The following is a 22,746-nucleotide window of genomic DNA, read 5'->3' on the forward strand; positions in this document are numbered from 1 at the left end:
ATATATCTACAATTTAAAACCAAAATGTAATTTAAATGTAAATGGATAATTATCATTAACTAAAACTAAAGCTAAAACTATTAAAAAAAAAAATAAAAAAAACATGACTTACCTGAAATAAATAAAATTAATTCTAATTTATTTTAATTTCAGCTAGTTACAACATTTTTGTCATTCAGGTAATTTAACTAAAATAATTAAAACCAATACTAAAACAAATAAATAAATGAAAAAAAACTATACAATAATACTAATAAAATTATACTACACAAACAACAAAGTGAAAACAGAAAAAATTGTAACAGTATATCAATGATACTAAAACACCAAATATACACTAAAATAAAAAAATTAAAAACAAATAAACAGCCGTCCTAATGTATATCTACATATATGTATTAGATATACAATACAAAGGCTGTATTTATATAAAATATGTTTGAATTTACATAACTTTCCATTATTTATATATTTATTGACACTGATACATTTTATATTTCTACGCACACACACACCGTATAACAAGTGCAAAATGCGTTTTGGTGGCACTAGTGGAAAAAGTGAGTGGTGAAGTGTCAGGAAACATTAATAGATGGCCTATGTGGGGTTTTTTTAATGCGAGTACCAGTTGTCATGGTACATTCTATGAGCTTTTAAGAGCGTAAGCCTGATTTGAAAGTGAATTATGAAAGAGCATACCAGATTGACATTCAGTGACAAACACAAGTCACTGAGCCGAGAAACAGAGAATAGATGATACCAAGACGTACAACAAATATACAGTTTCACTCTGCAATAAACAATGATTGTGTATTTAAATTGACAACCTTACATCTGGTCAAACTGGTTGATTTGGCAGTGCCAAAGTCAAGAACAGCCCATTGACAAACTGCAGAGCAACAAAAACTATTCAAACTTACATTACAAAAACCATTTGATATCCTTCTGTAACTGAACATTAGTAATGCACTGACAAAAACAGAGTCAATGAGGTGTCGAGTAAATCAATGTTACTTCCTGATTGACTTCTGAAAAAAGCACAGCATAAAAGATGTTAATCTGATAGATCTCAACTAGATCGCATGCACCTGCAAGCACCTGCTTTGACAGCGTCTTGTAAATAAAAAAAGCGTCATCATGAACAGAATTTGGGGGGAAAAGCTATTTTCAGTGAAACACAAAAGCTCTGATCTAAAAGGTGATACTGAATGAGATCTCATCTAGCGCAAATTCTAAGGAAGCAATTCATGTACTCTTCCCAGAATGCACTGCAATGAGTTCGGTGGGGGAAAGAAATGCTGATAAGCATACTTATTTCATTTAACCCCAAGTGAATTTTTAAAAAGTACATAATAACAATTGTATGTGCAATTTCATTCAACATTACCAAATATCAATTAAAATACTCAATCTACCAAGAATTTTGTTTAATTTGTGCACAACATTCAAATAATTCTTTCAAAATCAAACCATTAATTCAAAAACACTTTAAAAAAAGGTATTAGTTAAAAAGTTCAATCTAAATATGTACTGTTTTATTCAAATGCGTGTGCGCAATATTTCATTGAATATATCCCCCAAAAAATTGAAAACATTATACGCTTAAAAAAATATATTGATTAAAGTTCAAATAACTATTTTACCCAATATTCGAGTGACTTCTCATTCAGTATTATAAAGTATCAATTTAAAAGTTCAATCCAAATAAAAATATAAATGTATTTTACCCAATAACTGTGAAAATATCAATTAGAAGGTTCAATTTACATACAAATTGACTATTTCATCCAATATTTGTGTGATTTCATTCAATACTAAAAAATATGATTAAAGTACAGTTTAAACAAAATACCCAGTTCACCTAATATTTGATTGATTTCTCATTCAAAATTAGAAAGTATCAATTGATAAGACTATTTTACCCAATAACTCTGCACAATACTTCGCTCAATGCAGCGATACTGGAAGGTATCAATAAAGTTAAATCTAAATAAAAATCAACCATTTTCCAATATTTGTAATATTGTCGATATTACAACCAATATTGAGGCAATACTGTAAAAAGTATTGATTAAAAATGCGTTATTATTACATCTAATGTTCCTGTGTGATATTTCATTCAAACCCAAGTAGTACTAAATAAGTTACATTTAAACAAAAAAATATTTTACCCAATATTTGAGCAATTTGTCATTCAATATTAAAAAATAAAATAAAAAAAACATTATTATACCTATAACTGTGTGATACTTCATTTACATGTACATCTAAACAAATTAGAATATCATGAAAAAGGTCAATATTTTTTGTCACTCATTTCAGAAAGTGAAACCCATATATTACACAGAGTGAAATATTTCAAACCTTTATTTCTTGAAATTTTGATAATTATGGCTTACAGATAATGTAAACCCAAAATTCAGTGTCTCGGAAAACTAGAAGATTACATAAGATCAATAAAAAAAAGGATATTTTAAATAGAAATGTGAGGCTTCTGAAAAGTATGTTCATTTCTATGCACTCAATACTTGGTTGGGCCTCCTTTGGCCTGGATTACTGCATCAATGCGGCGTGGCATGGAGGCATCAGCCTGTGGCACTGCTCAGGTGTAATGGAAGCCCAGGTTGCTTTGATAGCGGCCTTCAGGTCATCTGCATTGTTGGGTCTGATGTCTCTCATCTTCCTCTTGACAGGTCAGGCGAGTTTGCTGGCCAATCAAGCACAGTAACACCATGGTCATTGAACCAGCTTTTGGTACCTTTGGCGTGTGGGCAGGTGCCAAGTCCTGCTGGAAAATGAAATCAGCATCTCCATAAAGATTGTCAGCAGAAGGAAGCATGAAGTGCTCTAAAATTTCCTGGTAGATGGCTGCGTTGACTGTGGACTTCAGAAAACACAGTGGACCAACACCAGCAGATGACATGGCAGCCCAAATCATCAATCACCGTGGAAACTTCACACTGGACTTCAAGCAACATGGATTCTGTGCCTCTCCACTCTTCCTCCAGACTCTGGGACCTTGATTTCCAAATGAAATGCAAAATTTACTTTCATCTGAAAAGAGGACAATGGACCACTGAGCAACAGTCCAGTTCTTTTTCTCCACAGCCCAGGTAAGACGCTTGTCTCTTGTCTCTGGTTCAGAAGTGGCTTGGTAGCCCTTTTCCTGAAGACGTCTGAGCGTGGTGACTCTTGATGCACTTACTCCAGCTTCAGTCCACTCCTTGTGAAGCTCTCACAAGTGTTTGAATCAGCTTTGCTTGACAGTATTCTCAAGCTTGCGGTCATCCCTGTTGCTTGTGCACCTTTTACTACACAAATTCTTCCTTCCAGTCAACTTTGCATTTAATATGCTTTGATACAGCACTCTGTAAACAGCCACTCCTTTCAGTAATGACCCTCTGTGACTTACCCTCTTTGTGGAGGCCGTCAATGTTCGTCCTCTGGATCATTGACAAATCAGCAGTCTTCTCCATTATTGTGGTTTCAAAGAACAAGAGATACCCAGAATTTATACTGTAGGGATGGTCATTAATTGAAACTCAAATGTAAATATTCTAATATTTTGAGATACTGATTTTTGACTTTCATGAGCTGTAAGCTCTAATCATCAAAATTAAAACAAAACAAAAAACTTTTGAAATGTTTTACTTTACATGTAATGAATCTAAAATATGACTTTCACTTTTTGAAATAAGTTACAAGAAAAAATAAACTTTTCCATGATATTCAAATTTTTTTAGATGTACATGTAATACTGAAATGTATCAAAAAAGTTTAATCTAAATAAAGATGACCCCTGGGCATACCCGTGACCCTATGTGCGGCAGACCCCATCTCACGTGGTCTAACGAGAACTAAGTCATGTCACTGACCCAAAAGTTCTCCAACTAACCTCTGACCACAATGGGATGTGACAACTTCCACTTCAGGGCTAAATTCCTTTTTATTTGCCGCAGCCAGAGGTCAAGCCCACCAGCTGCAATCACGCTAACAGGAGACTACAGTCCTGAATATCTCTCCATCTCTAGCTCCTGGGCCCTTTCTTCTCAGCGTATGGAGTGACTAAAAGTTTGACGACTATTTCAGTGGCATCCCAGCAATCACTGAACGCACGCCACATTATTACCGTTATGCTCCATAACACTCAGAACCAAAACAACAGATGTTGATCATGCTTCATTTCTCTGGAATATTCATGATGCAATAATCGGACGCATATCATAACACGATTTCTTCTGCGGCCTTTGACAGTTCGTCAACATCACAATTCAGTAGAGGAAAGAAACGTGTTTTTCTGTAAGTTTGAATGATTCAGGCCAATTAACAATTTCAACTCCTTGGTCACGCAAAGAGATGTAACATCTCAAATGTTTTATAAAAAGATGTCAAAATGATTAATAGAAATAATATTTCATTCAATAATAAATACAACCTAAATAAATAACGAATTGTGTTACCCAATATTTTGGTGCTAAAGTTCATTCAAAAAGTAAAAACAACAAAAACAAATATATTTTTTTTTTTAAATCAATCTACATGAAAATTGTACTAGTTTAACCAATATTTTATGCAACATTTCATTCAATCCTAAAAAGTATCAATTAAAAGTTTCAAGCTACACTATGTACTATTTTAACCAATATTTGTGTTCAACATTTTAGTGTCAATTAAACACATAAAACATAAAAATTTTATTAATTTAGCTGATTTTTCTGTGCAAAATTACATTCATTTCTATGAACGTTAAAGTTTCAATTAAAACTTAATAGAAAATTGTTTGTTTTTTACCATTATTTGTTTATAACATCTCATTCGGTATTAAAAAACTATCAATTATGAAGTTCAAGCTTCATAAAAATTGCAGTTTACACAATATTTAAGCGCTAAAAAAAACTATTGTCAATTATTCAATTGAAATGGTACTTGCGATTATTAATTATGATTATTAAAAATTACATTGAAATGTGTTTTGAATAGCTTTATATTGTTTGAAGCAACTGCATGCCATATTTTTATATGGAAATAAACAAGCTGAAAACACTCATCCTGAACATATTTTATTGCTTTTCTACAGAATTAAGCCTAAAATGTCAATTATGTATTGGTTTGGATCCTTCTTTAAATAAAAAAATAAAATTAAAATAAAAAAAGTATCAAATAAGCATGGTATTACAATGTTATATTAAAGCTAAAATTAAAACTCTACATAAATGTGTGCAACCCTGCATAGACGACAACGCAACTGAAATGTTCCCAGACATGATTTGGAGGACAAGAATTGTTGAAAAAGTTGTTTTTTTTTCTTTGCGCACAAAAAGTATTCTCGGAACTTCATAAAACTGTGGTTGAGCCACTGATGTCACATGGGCTGTTTTACCGATGTCCCTACTACGTTTCTGGGTCTGGAAACATTTCAGTTGCATTCTTGGTCTATGCAGGGTCAAAAAGCTCTCAGATTTCATCAATAATATCTTAATGTTACGAAAATTAATGAAGGACTTGCGGGTTTGGAACGACATGAGGGTGAGTAATTAATGACAGAATTTTCATTTTTTGGGTGAACTATCAGGAAGCCCTGTATAATATAATATATTATTATATTTATATACATATATTAGGGGTGGGACAATAGATCGATATGTAGATATATCGTGATCCTTCTCCATCTGGCTCCAAATATCGATATTTTAATTAATACAATAAGGTGCTCTAAATAGATTTCCCTGCTAACAGCGACTAAAAATGCATGAAAATCACGGCCGTGCCATTTCCAGCATCTATCCAAAAGCGGTCTGAGTCTGAGCAACCATGAACCTCGTCCTCTATGCAGATGGGGAAGCACGAGCAACGTTTACGGAGATGAAAACTAAAAAACTAACCCCGGAACAGCTATCAGCGTGCCGTGGACCATAAACACCGATCACGTTTTTATTGCAGAGCGCATATTCAGTTCATGAGTAGCCTAACCTCTCTGTTCGGATCGCAGGTGGATTTCCCTCACTATATGAATGAGAGAGCGCGCTGCCGGTGCGTTCAGTTTTATGTGAACAAAACTGGATGCTCTCCCTCTCTCAGATATCACAAGTGAGCGTTATGCAGTGTGAACAGTGGGCTCCGACCGGCAGAAACATAATTCTGCACCTATGACATGGAGGACGAAACAAAACCTTGTCAGAGCCACAATGTGGCGCAGAAGTGTGCAGTGTGTGTGCTTGCCACGCGTCTACATTTGAAATAACGAACCTGAGTGCGCAAAAGACGCAATGTGAATGGCTATTTCTTTGTGTGGGGCTCCGTTTTTATTATGAGAGGAGTAGAAATGTTGAGAAAGCACTCCAGGTAAATTTTGAAATGTATATATATATATATATATATATACACACACATGTTACAGGTCCCTGGCAGTCGGGAAGACTGTAAGCAGTAAGCAGCTTAGTAGTAAATGAGAGAGACAAGAGTTAGTGGTTGCTTTCATGGTCCTCTTTGTTGTCTTTTAATACACATACACATTTGTATTTCAGAGTCAGTAAGACACTATGAATCACAAAGTGATTCATAAACATGTTGGAAAAAATAATACGCACTGTATATAGATACTTAAATCAAATCACAATAAATAAATGAATAAACAAATAACAAAATGAAAACTTAACCATATGTACAGAAATGCTCTAATTCTTATACAAAACTAGCTGAATTAGTGTCTCAGGTAAACAATTCGGCTAAGTAGTTGTACACAAATTACTCATGAAATACGTGAATACATGGAAAACTTCTGTGTCTTAAAATTAATAAATTATTAATAGCATCTTAAAATTATTAATAAAATAAATAATCAGTTGAAACATGTTCTTTGTACATTAAAGCATGTAAATTACAATTGTATATGACATTTAATTAATTTAACTAACCTTAGTAGTAAATGAGAGAGACCAGAGTTAGTGGTTGCTTTCACGGTCCTCTGTTGTCTGAGGATGCGCTGCAGTCATCACGGTAACTCAACTCTCTCAACTGACACCCAGAATTCAGAAAGTTCAGCAAGTCGTTATAATAAATTTAAGTCATTTAAATAAAACTTAAATATATATACGTATATAAATTATGGCTGAACGATTAGGACAAAAATCATAATTGTTGATTATTCCCTTGAGATTGTAATTGCGATTATTAATAACGATTATTTTGAATATATTATTTTGAACAGATTTATGCCATTGTTTGAAGCTGCATGCCATAGTTTTATATAAAATATATATTTTAAAAAAGGCTGAAAACACTCTTCCTGAACTTTTTTTGCTTTTGAGTTGGGATGCAGATGTACATTTGACAGTACCATTGTGAAAACTGTAACAGCCTCATCTTTTATACATAACCAAATGTACAGCACCTCATTACCATGGTAAAAAAGTAGCCTAACTATATGGCTTCTATGGTGTTTGCATTGAAAAACAGTAGCCTAAAGACATTCAGTCAATTAAAAATCCACATCGACTGATAGAATAATTAACAAAATAATGTAATTATATTCAATTACTCCTTTAACGTTTAGTATATTAATAATATAATAATATTCAATATGAATATCCTACTTTTCTTCCACCGTTACCGTTACTACAGTAAAACTGCCGTTACTTCAGTAAAACTATGGTAAATGTGGGTGATTTGTGGATTGAAACGTCTTGTAACTGGATCGTTGTTGGACTGTTTCTACATCAGTGTTGATGAGAACAACAGCTCCGATTGATTTGGCTTTAAACTAGTTTAAATTAAAGAGACGTGATTTGTTCTGGAGAACTCTGCACTGAACTCGAGTGCTTCTTACTGGATTTCACTGCGTTGTTTAGTGCGTGCTCGTGACTGGTCACTGTAATAAATGCATTCGCTCTAAGCTCACGCTGCGCTGTTTTCTTTTGAGGCGAGCGGATAAAAAGTCAGTGCGGCGCGCAGTTAAAACCAGTACCGCTATTTTGTTCCGCTTTTGACACGTTTGGCGTTTAACATATCTATCATGCACAACAGAGTGACTATCAGTTAGACAAAATGTCTTTTATCCAGTGTGTTTGAGTTTGTTAAACCCCGCGCTGCAAACACCTCTTAAGCACACAGAACAATGCAAGAGGGCATTTTTAATTGTTTGTTTATTTTTGTAATCGTGGCTTTGAACGATTATGTAATCGTGGCATCCATAATAGTAATCGCGATTAGTATTTTTGATTAATTGTGCAGCCCTAATATAAATAGAAATAAACATAAATAAAAATGAAATTTATACAAATAATTTAATGTGTGACCCAAACTATATGTGGGGTGGTCACATATATAAGTTTTGTTCTGTTTGATAAGCAGTTAAATGTGTTTGTTTACACAGAGAAAAAGAAAAGTGTCCAAGAATAAAATGATTAATTTAGCCTACTCAACATGTTAAAATTGATTTTGCTGTTTTCTAAGTTTGGACTTGAATAAAGAAAGAAAACTTGCACTTAACCTTTTCACAGGCATTTTGTTTAGACAGACATTGTGATGTATCATTATAGAATTTTCTAGAAATATATTCATTATCGCAGAATCGCTGTATGATATTATCGTTATGGTGAGCCATGTATTGTGATTATATCATATCGTGAGGTACCCTGCGATTCCCATCCGTAATAAACAAATAAATGTGTGTGTGTTATCTGTTTTTGCAAATAAACTCTTCACTAGGGCTGGGTATCGAGTTCGATACTTTTTAGGCACCGACCGAATTGCCTCGATACCACCGAGTATCGAAAAACGTCTTGTCGTTCGGTACCAAATTTCGATACCTAAGGGGTTAATCTCATCACCGTCAGTGAGCCAATAATCCTGCAGCACTAGGTGTGTTTGACTAGAAACGGCGACATGCTGATTGATCAGCGTTTGACCTCCGCAAGAGCGTTTCGAAAGCGCACGGAGCAGTCCGCTCTTTATATCGCGCGGTTTGTTTATTATACACAGACTGAAGCACGCGTGTCACGCTCGCGGTGATTTCAGCGTCTGCCGCCTCTCTAAATGAGGACATAAACAACATCTCTAGAACTGCTCTGAGAGTCAATTAATGAGCATTTTACCATTTGATTCGAGTAAAACTAGTGTCATATCATATATACACAGAACTGTAAAGGTATTACAGACAACCCGTCAAAATAAAAGTTCGGTTTAACTTGGAAGACACTGCGGCAGAAATATATTAATATTGTTCAGCAGACAGCACTGCTAATACTAGGCTATACTATTAAAATTATTAAAACTTTTTTTTTTTTTTTTAGTAATGATCACACAACAGTTATTCCATGTTTTAATTTTAATAGTAACCCCCCTTTGTTTGCCAAAATAAATAAACTTTGATTTTCAATAATTTAAAGAAATTAAATTTATGTTTTATGTCTTCATTTGAAAACCAGATACAGAACACAGAATTTCTGAGGAAAAATCAAACATTTCATACGGCTATTTTAAGAATAAATTTAAATAAACTTAGTTGTTTTTATGCATTCAAATAATTAGACATACTACACCAGAATTTAATAACAATAAAACATGTGGTGAAAGAAAATAAAACACCCACTTATGAAAGTGGATGAAGATTTAAAATTTCTTGGAAGCCTTTAACAACCTAGAAATGATGATGTGTTTTAAAATGAACATGCACTAATGTAAACGTAGCCTAACAGATGTGTAAACTGAAAACTATTTGAACTTTATTAAAATTATTTATTTATTTATTTATTGTGTTGGATATATTTTGTTCTTTGTGCAGTGGCTCAGGAGATGAGGCTTTGAGTCTGTATAAATATCAACAAGCTAAAAACAATAGTTTTTTGAGTTAATGTAATCTTATTAAAACTGATTTCTTAAAACTGGTATCGAAAAAAGTATCGTTCAGGAACCGGTATCGAACTCAAGGTATCGGTATCGAAAAATTTTGAACGATACCCAGCCCTACTCTTCATATATGTATCTGTGTGTGTCGTGGTCAGAATTATTGGCAGCCTTTGAATATGATCAAAGAAGGCTCTGAAAATAAACCTGCATTATTAATCCTTTTGATCTTTTATTTAAAAAAAATACCAAAAATCGAACCTTTCATTGAACTAAAACTATTGAAAATGGGGGAAAATCTCATTATGAAATAAACGTTTTTCTCAAATAAATGTTGGACACAATTATTGGTACCCCTAGAAATTCTTATGAGTAAAATATCTCCGAAGTATATTCCCATTCATATTCACAATATTTTGAGCACTCCAGGGTGATTATGAATATGAAATTATCCAGCCATGGCTTCCTGTTTCACAGAAATATAAATGGGAGGGAAAACAAAGCCCAAAATCCCTTAATCATCCATCACAATGAGAAAAAAAAAAATCACAAATTAGTGAAGTGGCTTTAAGAAAAGAGCTAGAGCAGTGAAAATTCAGGGCAATAATGAAGAATTTCCAATCAACATAAAATGTTACGAAACTGCCTGGAAAAGGACGTGTGTCTATATCGTCCTAATGCACGGTGAGGAGGAGAGTTTGAGTGGCTAAAGACTCTCCAAGGACCACAGCTGGAGAATTGCAGAAAATAGTTGAGTCTCGGAGTCAAAACCTTTAAAAAAAATGGTCAAACAGCACCTACATCACCACATGTTGTTTGGGAAGGTTTCAAGAAAAATTCTCCTAGCTCATCCAAAAACAATCTCCAGCATATTCAGTTATCAGACACGAATGTAACTTCAAGTGGAACTGGCTTTTATGGTCAGATGAAACTAAAATATGAGCTTTTTAGCAGCAAACACTCAAGATGGGTTTGGTGAACACAGGGATAAAAAGTACCTCATGTGTACAATGAAATATGCTGCTGTATTTTTTATGTTGTGGGCCTATATTTCTGCTGGAGGTCCTGGACATCTTGTTTAGACGCATGGCATCATGGATTATATCAAATACCAACAGATACAAAATCAACAAGTGACTGACTCTGTTAGAAATCTTATAATGGGCCATGTTTGGATCTTCCAACCGTACAATAATCCAAACACAAACCTCAAAAACAACACAAAAATGGGTCACTGAGCACAAAACCAAACTTCTGCTGGCCATTCCAGTCCTCTGACCTGAACCCGGTAGAAAATGAGTGAAGTGAACTGAAGAGAAGCAGCACCAACATGGAGCTGGGAATCTAAAGGGTCTGAAGTGATTCTGGATGAAGGAATGGTCTCTGCTCTCTTGTCAGGTGTTCTCTAAACCTCTAACCGCGTGAGAATGATACAAATTTTAATTGCGTTCAGTGTAAACGGCGACTGATAATGTATTTATGTCATGCCAGATGAGGCTTGCACAGCCTGAGTGAGCGTGAGAGAGAGACAGCACACACAAAGTAACTCACAGAAATTTATAGATGCACACTGCGGTAGAAAAAAATATATATTTACAAAATATGATTTAGATAAGCAACATTATACGGCCATGATGTTTCCCCGCATATCAATACCAAAACGATTGCAATGTGACACTGATTTTAGTATTTCAATAAACAAGTTAAAATTAAGTGAATTAGATTTTAGACAAAATATTGACTCTTTTTGCTCAATTTCGCTGACGAAAATAGTTCTGATCAAAGCCACAGCAGAACTGTTGTGTCTCCGAGCAACACACAGTGGTGTTTGGTTACTGAATGAATCCACGTTTTTGAACAAGTCGAGTGAGTCAATGATTCAGTGGCCCATTCATAAGGACAGTCATTGCCTCGTTTTTTAATGAATCAGCCGTTTGAATTAATCGGTTGAATAAATGAATGAATGAATGACTCACTCATTAAAACAGACACTTGCCGCCACCTACTGGTGGTTTAGTCATATTTAAAAGTATCATTGCATTTTTTCAACATTTATTTGTGCTTTTAAAAAAATATGCAAAACATTAGTCTTATAAAATTATTTATGCATTTGATATTTTGCAGTGTAAATGCATTTATGGCACCTCAGCTTCATCAAACAGTCTGTGTAAATGCATCTAATGCCACTTCAGATGCAGCTTGTTTACTCAGCAGTGGAAAGATGGAGTTTGTTGATACTAATTTCATTTGAATGGTAACAACTCTACAGTTTCTTATTATGCTAACTGAATTAATTGAAACTAAGTAAGAATTTGATGTGAAAGATGACACATTTAATAAAGTTAGGGGGAAAAATTACCATTTATAAACATAGTGGGAAATGACTTCTGTTTTGTTACATACAGCAACTCATTTTAAGTTAACTATTTCTTCCTCTTTCCAGTCACTTTATTTTTAGAGTTAAGTGAGAGAAAATCTGTAACTTAGTCCAGATTGGGGGAATTGTAATGTTTAATCATTTCTTTTATTACATAAATAATTTTTGCATTGAAATTTGTATAGATTTTTGTTTTCAATTATAGTTCTTAGAAAGAAAATCAGAATAGGCAAAAATCGGTATCGGCAGGTCACACTTCCAAAAAAATCGGAATTGGCCAAGAAAATATATTTATATATAAATAACATTATTAATTAAATAGGGGCAATAGAGTGGGGGAACTATGACGTCACTTTGTAGGCGGATTGGCTGTTAGGATCGCACTGGTTCCCTTGAGAAAAAGCCAATAGGATTTTTCCATAGGCTTTTGGATTATCGCAAAAAATAAGCTCCGTGTTCAATCACAGTTCATGAAACTTACACGTTTTGCCAATCAAGCTAATCTTCACAAAATAATACAATGAATTTTGAAGCCTAAATAAAAGAACTTATTTAGGCTTCAAAATAAGGTGCATTAAAATTCAATAAATCCTTGATTAATAAGAATATTTTAATTAAAAACGTTTCTCCGCGTATTTAATCTTTTAAATAACAGCAGAGTGAGCGACTTTTTGGATATGGTAAGATTAAATTTATTTTAGTGAACAAAGTACCACATTTCAGCTCTCATTTTGTTAGGGTGGTTACACAAAATGTTATTTTATCCTTGCTTCTAGGAAATCCTCAATCTATATGCTCTCTAACAGCTTCATGTGGCCGTAAACATTTAATTTTAACGTGGCTTTAAGCACTATTCATCATTAAAGTTTCACTTTCACCAAGTAAAGCCAGCAAATGTGGTGTTTACATGTAATAATCGTAATATGAGTTTACCTTATGGTGCGAACCCAGAGTCTCGGCATCAATAAGCAATAAAATGAGCATCTTCCATCCGAAGACTTGTGTTGCATTTCGGGGCAAAGCAAAAAAAACGTTGTCAAACAATACAAAATGCGGGAAACGATTAGAGATCGACCGATATATCGATTTACCGATATTTTTCCCGATATTTAAGCATTTTTCCATAATCGAATATCGGTTTTGTAATATCGGATTCCCCGATAAACACCGCCATCTTGTGGACATTTTCAGAATTGCGCGCAGGATCGCAATTGCAGCGCATCTGAGGGGAGACGAGACAGCAACGGCGTGCAGGTACTTGATTTGCTGTAGTTAGTAAACTATTTAATATTACAGGCATTAATGCACAAATTAGATGTATTACATAAATGCCTGATATATAGTTTAAATGCAACTTGGCTCTAAGAAATATGATAAATAAGATACTCTGTCAAGCCCTGTCCCTATAAAGATAGGCTATAACTTTGCCTGAAATAACACAGCCATGAATTAGCACATGGTGGAAATAAAAGCGCTGAATTTAATTCTCTCTGTGGTCTATTAGTCTCGTGAAGTCGGAGTCACATAGATAATCCGTCAAGTCCTCTCCCACTAAAGACGTAACTTTGCATGAATTAAATAATACAGCCATGAATGATTGCATGTTGGAAAGAAAAGCATTGAATGTAATTCTCTCTCTGTTGTCTATATGCTCATCATTAGTCTCGTGAAGCCGCTTTCATATTGCAGTTCACTCAGCGGGTTGATGCTCAAGAAATGCTCAGCACGGCCACCGCATGTAACTTTTAACAAGATTCACTTTTTTGAAGCACCCTAAATTGTATTAACACTTACTATATAACCATTATTTCGTTTATAAACATCTAAATTAATACAACTCTATGGAAATTAATTATTTATTATCTCCGCGATCGATCGCAGTTTGAGCAGCCTATAGTTCTGTGTAAAGGCATAGATAAACCGCGCTGTCAGCAGCATAATTTAGAGCATGCCAGTTGAGAAATGCAATAAAATACAATGCTTGTTATATTCCAATATTCTAGAGAACATTATTCCGTGAATTAACATTATCCAATGAATTATTCTTCACTCTTTATCCTATTAAACAGCTTATAAACCTACTAAAACTGTAGTTAAAAATGAAGTTGATATGACTCCTTTCCTTTATTTTCTCCATTTGAAAACATTAGACTTTCTATGTTCATTTTGCTTACTGCTAATATTGGTGTTGCTGCTAAAGCTTTTTATAAATAAAATGTTTTTTATTGTTGTAATACGAAGATTAAATTGAACATGACAGGGCTCTAGACTGCGACCAAAATGGTAATTGTTTGCAAGTTAAAATTTGACGTGGTCGCATTTGTACGAGTGCCAGCCGCAGCACATTATAGCAGGAGACAGATTTCACTGATCACGTGAAGAGAGGTGCTTTCAGCACGAGCGCTTAGTGGGTAGAGCCTGGTTTATACTCGCCGCGTCAGCACGAGCGTAAAGATGCGCGTCGCGGATGGAGCGCAACGAATGGATTTGTTTTCAAACTAAAGTAAAAGACCGCTTCTTAAACCAGAGAAGGTGAACGTGGTGGTATTCTTGTAGAAAAAACATGCAAGTCCTGTCAGCTACAGCCAGTTTAGTTTTACTTTTCTTTTTGTTTTCGTTTTGAGAAGCTTGTTATCTTTGCTGTTTACCTCAGGTTATGCTATGGAGGCTTTCCTTAATTAAAAAAAATAATAATAATAAATAATAAAAAATACAATTTTATTAATATAATAAAAAAATATATTAATATTTATTTGCTTCCTCAGAGTTTGCTAAACATTCTGTAATATACTAGGTATATAGTACAGCATGTGGTGTGTCCTATGCCATGCCTCCTCTTATTGGTTTTTGTTGATAAATGTTATGTAAGAGTTTGTCATTGTCAACTTACTGTTTTATTGTTGTTGCGCTTTTTAATTAAGAATAACAATGAATCCATCTTTTGTTTTAGTCTTAAAAAGTTAAAGGTGTATAGATATAAGCAAAACAGACAATGATCTTTTCTTGTAAAATGTGACATCGCAAATTTGAAAGTAAAAAGCGCACGAAAAAAGGAATTCCTGTTCACAAAATTTAAATCCCAAATAATACAGATGAAAAAGAACGAGTTGAATGTTGAAAACTTTCGTTACCATATAACTATAAACTATGATAAAAGTTAATCAGCGTGCATTGATTAATCAAATGTTGTAGCAAAAACAAAAAACAACTTGCAACCAAATTATGTGCTCGTGCGCAAAAGTGAGATCAGTGGGAAGAATGAGTCTAGAGCCCTGCATGAAAGACTGCTAATTCTCAAAACATTTTTTGTTAAGATGACTGAAAGGAGGAAAAACCAAAGTGAAGTATGGACTTACTTCACGCAGTCATTTATTTACTTTATAACAGTAAATAAATATCGGTTCTGCATATCGGTTATCGGGCACATAGACACGCAAATAATTGGTATCGGTAATAAAAAAATCAATATCGGTCGATCACTAGAAACGATTCATTGGTTATACTAAAATTAATTGTATTACAACTTATACTACAACTGGAAAATACTGTAAATTGATAAACTGTTCAGCGTGATGACGTTGAATGTCTCCGACAGCGCCTGTAGTCCCATTTAGCAACTTGTTATCAACTGTTGTTTTTAAGAAACGTAACAGGTTAAAAAAAAATCACGAGTGTGGTGTAACTGGTCTGTTTTATGTCGAAGAATAAAACGTGAAAGTATCTTGAGCTTGTGTGAACCACGGACCTTATTTAAGGGATTTAACCAAAATCCCATTCAAAAACCCATCGACTCAGGGACGATGGAACTGGAAGTGCTAAAATGCTAACTCGCTTCTGGGTTTTCGCCTACAAAGTGACATCCTAGTTCCACCACTCTTATTAAAAGTGCCCAAAAAAATAGAGGGAAAAAATTTAAAACAAAGTTCAGCCATGGTGACTGTGAACAGAGCGGATGTTTAACGAAAGTCGCAAAGTGTTGCTCAGTGGGGCCGTTTATTGATGTTGGCCGCTCCTGCAGCGAGGAGCTCACAGAAACCCTGAGAGGACTATTCTCCACCACACCTACCATTAGGGACTTCCCTTCTCGGAACCCTTTCTACGCTTATTCATCAATTGCCCTTCACCTCTTTCATGAAAATACATCTGTAAGACTCAAACCATCTCATACTACTATCAGCCGGCGCTTCTTCCTCAGAACTGAAAGAGAATGTCTTTGGTGAATCTTTAATGGGGCGCAAAGGATCTGCCCTTTTCATGCGAGATAAGGGTGATGGATAAAACACTGTAGCTGTACGAAGATAGTAAGGTTTGGTTTGCTCTGTGCTGTATGTGAAGGTTTATGCCCCATTCACACTGTGATTTTACCATTGAAGATTGCTGTAACGTTGGTGGCCAAGGGTTGCTAAGAAATCATATTTCAGTATGTTGTAAATGTGAGTCCTACAAACAAAATGTTTGCAAAAACAAACCTAATCAGTGAACTCTGATTACAAAGTGACTCTTGAAAGAAAATCTTGATTTTAGTGAATCAAAAATATGCAGCAGAATCACTGTAGTCTAATTCACAAATGAATGGCTCTTATGAACGAGTTCTTATTAGTGAATCAAAACATAAAGAGCATCCAGTATAGACAGAATACTGACTCAAATGGCTTTGATGAGCTAGTTCTCTTAATGAAGTCAAATTAAATCAATCCAAAATAATATCCTGTATACTGTACATCATTGGCAGAGTGAATTGCTTTTATATATAAGCAAAAATGTTACAACAGAAAACACTGAACCACATTGAAATCAAATCAAACTAATCAAATATTTGAGAATTAAAGTCAAACTTGTATTTCATACTCAGCCCTACCGAGTAAATCATATAAAATATACAGGTTTATTGGCAAATAACAATTTAAAAAGGACAAAGCAGCACAGCAATCCATTTAATTTAAGAAAATCTGCCAGTTTCAACATGGCAAGCTGAATAATTGTGAACTTTCTTCCTAAAACTTAATTTAAATATCTAAACTGGCTGCTTAAAAGCGTTTTTGGAAAATAAAAGTATTTATTCAGTAACAAGTCATTTAAAGTCCATCCAATTCCAATAGTAAAGGCAGCAGATATTGTCCCGTGTTCCTACTTTTAGTGGTCAAAGTCGACCAATGGTCAAGACAAATGACTCCTAAAAAACCCCTTTGAAGATCTTAATTGTGCATTAAAAACACATTTGGCCTGTTAACAACCATTGAAAATGCTTGCAACATCAAAACATCAATATTAATGAGATTCCCTGGGATATTTTTGGCTAAAGTCGACGTGAAAAAAAAGCACGGCACAGTGCACGGTTTGACCCGGAGACCTGGAGATAGTAACGTGACAGACTCCTTGTTCAAAGAAACTGGCCTGCTTTCATCTCCGGCTTTTTCCCGAGCCGCACTGGCCCAAGCCATCTGCTTTATTCTAATACAGAGCTGAAAGATGCTGTTTTTTTCAAGGCTTCCCAAGTACGATAAGCAGCCTTTATGTAGCTCACCCCTGTTTACAGCATGCAGTATGCTGTGCTGTAAAATATTCACTGTTAAACTGTCAACGATGCTGGCCACTCGCCTGGCCTTCACAGTATGGTGGCACTCACCCTCGGTTTACGCCCCCTCGGCCCCCCACCAATGCCTGCTCGTGGCGGGGCCCGGGAACCGGCCCACTTCTCGAGACCTTCCAGAGCAGTTCAAACGCCCCGCGAGCTTCCAGGCTTGGCTTCAGACACGTGTAAAGTTTTTTTTTTTTTATTCACTGCCCTGCAAAGGCACCGCCAAAGGTTTGAGAGTTCCAACTTGGCATGACTTCTGAAAAAAAAAGCACCACAGCTTCCTCCTGCAGCTCTAGAGCCGGCTGTTTGTTTCCCTGACTGATTGAGTGCAGAGAGCAGGGTCCTGTCGCGCAAGATCCCAGAACGAGGGGGTGTTACATCTCACTCCAGCCACAGACCTCGACAGCCCTTTGGCCGAAGAAACTCGGCGGAAAGCTGATGAGTGTTAGTATGCCAGGCTGGCGTGCCCGGCTATTTGCAACACTCGGGGTATTGCGTATTAAGAGAGACAGGCTTTCATAACAAACGGCCTCTTGCCTTCTCTCAGTGTCATCCTGTGTGAAATATTAAGTGTCGTTTGCAGCGAGGACGTAAAAAATGCCGATAGCGGGCCATACGAAGACACTGAGGTTGTTCTTTTGGATCACAGCGAATATTTACTCCAGTTTTCACATATTTTGTGACAAATGCAGGCTGTCAGCGTCTCCATTACTGTGTTTACAGTGGCATATGCATCGTGTAATTATGCCATGAAAGAGTTCATTTCCTCTGGAAATCTAAAGCAAAGAGAGGCCAAAAAGGACGGGAAAAAATGTGCAATGAGGAAAACTCAAATTGTGCCAGATCAGCCTAAAATACTACATGCTGATAAAGACAATATCATAAAAATGTATACAAGGCCAAATATGAGGGTCAACTAGGCCAAAATTATCTCAAATTAATGGATTTATACAAATAACATCATATTCCTCAATGATTAAGACCAGATAATATCTATCCTTGATGTTGAAACATCTAGCATTCAAGTTTTGCGATGTCCAATATGATATCTAGAGGGTTGAGAGGCTGATATGATATATTATGAATAATTCAATTTAAATATGCCCAATGAGACAGACATGAAATCGATTAATTTAATAGGCTAATTTCTTAATGTAATAAATAATCAAAACAATTTTTTTAAAAGGAGATTAAATTAAAGACACATTTTTTGTTTGTGGCTACTAACTGGCTGATATAACACACAGCATCCCAATTCGCCTGACTTATACTACACTTTACTTTTGAGTGTGTGGCAGACAAATAAGCAAGTTTTGGTAAATACTACTACATTATAATTGTATCTTTAATGGATGTTGCTGTCGCATCCCGTCACCAAAACTGGCCTGTCAATCATCTTGTCACAGTTAAAGTCCTTATGTTCACATTTCAGTCTACTTTATTCACGTGCCAATTCTTCTTATCAACATACCAGTTTAAATTTCAAAAAACGAATAGCATGTGAATTGGGATACAGCATCAGTCTGGGGTATGTTTGGCAAAACTGAGAATTGTGTCATAATTTACACTCTCGAGTTGCATCATGCAGTATAACTTCCTTTCTTCAGTGGAACTCAAAAACATTAGACAATGTTGTGACTGACAGCTTTGGAGCCCATTTACTTTCATTGCATCTTCTTTCATACAACGACACTTAAAAGATAGCTCAGACTCCCATTCTAATATGAGATGTTGTGTTCCACAGAAACATAACACGTGTTTGGAAAGACATGAGAGCCAGTAAATGATAACTTTTGGAGTGCTACAAGCTAAGCCAAAGCCATTATTGTTTCAAATGTTGTGCTGATTCATTGTTCAATGTGAATTTGACAAACCCTGAATCCACTAAACTACAAGCCACTGTACTTCAACTGGGTTTTTAAGGTAATATATTGCTCAAACTTATAATGTCCTCTTGAACTTCTAACGTCATTAAAAAGTGCCAGAAAGACGTAATAATGTACTTTCCTCCTAATTCACTTATGTAATTGTTAATATTACGAACAGGGTTCATCAAGATCACAAACAAGTACCAACGCGTTGCTGTCAACAGCTGGAAAGTGTTGCCCAAGTAAGAAAAGCCTCACACACAATAAACGGCTTATTTGTCACATTTCTAGACAAAACCAGCATTAAATACCTTTGCCATCTGGGTTTAAAGTTATTTGGCCAGTGTCAGAGTAATTTCGAGTGAATTTCTCCTCACATTTCTAGTGCATGTGTCACACCGACAGACGTTAGCTTTTAGCCACAATGCTCTAATCGTGCCGTGTCACTGCTAAAAACACAACCGACACTCTGTCAAACAGCTTCAAACTTACTTTCACAACAGAGTAAGTTGCTGTCAGAATGAATAAAGCATTTTTAAGCGTTAAAACAAATAATTCGGCTGTTTGTCAAGTGTGAATTACCGCCACAGCAGCATTAGCCTAGCGCGCTAACTCAAACTAGCCCCAAAGTTCAGTCAACTTTTCCTCAACTCTTTCTGTTGTAGCCTCATAAAACATAGCCTATTTATCGGATACGCAGTTCCTCGTCGACTCAAAATGTCCTTGTTGCGTGGCAGTAAACCGGAAGAGTGGCACAATAATCTGTTTTGAAGTTGACAGGAGGGAATGAAGCTAAACTCTTACCAGGAAGTGCCAGCTGGGATTCACGCGCGCTGAACTGGAGCTCGCGCTGAGGATGAGGATGATGATGGTCTCTCAGTCTGTCAAGGTCGAGCTCCTGTTGAGTTCCTGCGCGACGCCGCAACACACAAGCTAGCTGTTCGCACTCGCCTACAGAGAGTGTGTGTGTGTGTGTGTGTGTGTGTGTGAGAGAGAGAGGTACACACACATCCCAGCATGCTCGCTGGAGAGGGGCGGGAAACTTCACACAGGCCAGTAACTTCAACATTCACAGAGAAAAGAGCAAGGAAAGGATGCTATTCGATTCTATTTTATCTCCCATAACACTTCTCTAATCTGATTTATTCTGCTCTATTCTCCAAGGAAGGTTCACATGTGTTCTATTTTATACTGTTCTGCTGCTCTTCACCAGTATTCTATTCTATTTTGCAAGCTGTTTCACATCACCTTATTTCTATTCTCTTTTACGAAATATTCACTCTGATCTGTCTACTTCAGTTCTATTTTGAAAGTTTCAATGTCATTTTATTTTCATTTCTGTCCTTTCAGAAAGCTGGGCCGTACCTTTTCTAAAGGTACTAATGTGTATCATTTGAGAACTAATATGTGCACCGTGTGACTAATAGTACGTCTGAGGTACTAATATGCACCTTTTGAGAAGGCACCACCCCAGTGACAGCTCTATTATGTCAATTTCACTTCAGTGTTATTCAATTTGGCAAGTTTCATTTAATTTCATTTCCTTTCTGTTCAGTTTCATGTCACCACTTTTCTATTGTAATTGGTTTAGTTGCATTCTGTTTTATTCTATTCTGTTTCACTTCACTAATTATAACTACTCTTTTTCACATCATTTCTTTAAGTTTCATTTGACATCTATACTATGTTTCACTTCACTTCAGTTTTTTATACACTATGCTGTTTCACCTCACTTCTATTCAAGTTTTACATCACTACTATTTTATTCTGCTTTTTCAGTTCACCTTCCATCTATTTTATTCAACAAGCTTCCCTTTATTTTATTCTATTCATCTCTTCTATTCTTCAGTCCCAATCTAAGTTTCATGTTGAAATGTTAATATTTTGTAGGTTAAATAGGTAAATAGACACATTTATTAGAATTATAATCTTAAATACTAACCCTGCACAAACATTATCATACACATCTAGTGCAAGACTTGCTGAAGGAGAAGTTTCATACAACAAACGATAAAAAAATAACCCCTGGAATGTGGAAACATGGACTTACTGTCAAGGTAAGCAAAGTAAATAACACAACTAAAGAGGTCCATAAGACTTTTACTGCCCAGCAGAGCACCTTTAGCAGCACATTGCTTAGTTTTGCCGTCCCTCAGCTGTCATATAGAAATACAGTGATGCACATCCAGAGCCTCTACAACTTTAATAAAAATCTGCAATGTTTCAAGATCAGGGAATTCAAGTGTAGTACTGTGATAGGATGCCAGCTTTGCAACAAATTAGTTTGTGAAATTTCATCCCTGTGAGATATTCAAGTCAAGTTGCAAGTGGTATTATTGGAAAGTGGAAGTGTTTAGAAACAGCAGCAACTCAGGAATAATGAGTTGCATGGTGCATAAAAGTTGCAAACCCTCTACTGATTAGATACAACTGAATAGATAAAGTACAATCTTTCACCTGCATTAATATCAGTGCAAAAACTGTGCAGCGGGAGCTTTGTGGAGTTTGTATATTCAATATTCCATGGCTGAGCTGTGGCATGCAAGCCACAACTGCAAAAAAAAGTGTTTTAGTCTTGTTTTCTAGTATAAATATCTAAACATTCTTAAATCAAGCATTTACTTGACAAGTAAAATGACTTAAGATATTAAATCTTGTTTTCTAAAAAAAAAAATTTTTAGTTTTAGTTAAATATCTGCCAATGGGGCAAGAAAAATAATCTTAATTCAGAGGCTAAACAAGATTATTTTATTTGCTCCATTGGCAGATATTTTTGCTTGTTTTAAGGGAAAACTTCGAAAATTTAGGCCCGGTTTCACAGACAGGTCTTAGACTAAACCAGGATTAGGCCATTGTTCAATTAGGAAATTTAAGTAATTTTGTCTTAGAAAAAAACATTGCTGGTGTGCATCTTGAGACAAAACAAAGGCACTGATATATTTTGATATACTGATATCAGTCAATGCAAGTTTCTTTCAGTTAAAACAGCTCAGATTTACACTTTAGTCTGGGACTAGGTTTAAGCCTTGTCTGTGAAACAGGGGGTCAGATTTATTTATTTTTTTCAGAAAACAAGACAT

General features: G+C 35.4%; 1 protein-coding gene across 1 annotated transcript in view; it reads right to left on the reverse strand.

Moving 5' to 3' along the window:
* The window catches only part of LOC306867646 (serine/threonine-protein kinase Nek7), an 80,989-nt gene extending 60,268 nt beyond the window's left edge, over nt 1-20,721 (reverse strand). Inside the window, exon 1 of the mRNA XM_079413435.1 lies at nt 20,471-20,721. The gene's annotated coding sequence lies outside the window, so the exon portion shown is untranslated. The remainder of the gene's footprint in view (nt 1-20,470) is intronic.
* Between the last annotated feature and the right edge of the window lie 2,025 nt (nt 20,722-22,746).

This window comes from Barbus barbus (assembly GCF_936440315.1).
Source record: "Barbus barbus genome assembly, chromosome: 49".
In the NCBI taxonomy this organism is placed as follows: Eukaryota; Metazoa; Chordata; class Actinopteri; order Cypriniformes; family Cyprinidae; genus Barbus; species Barbus barbus.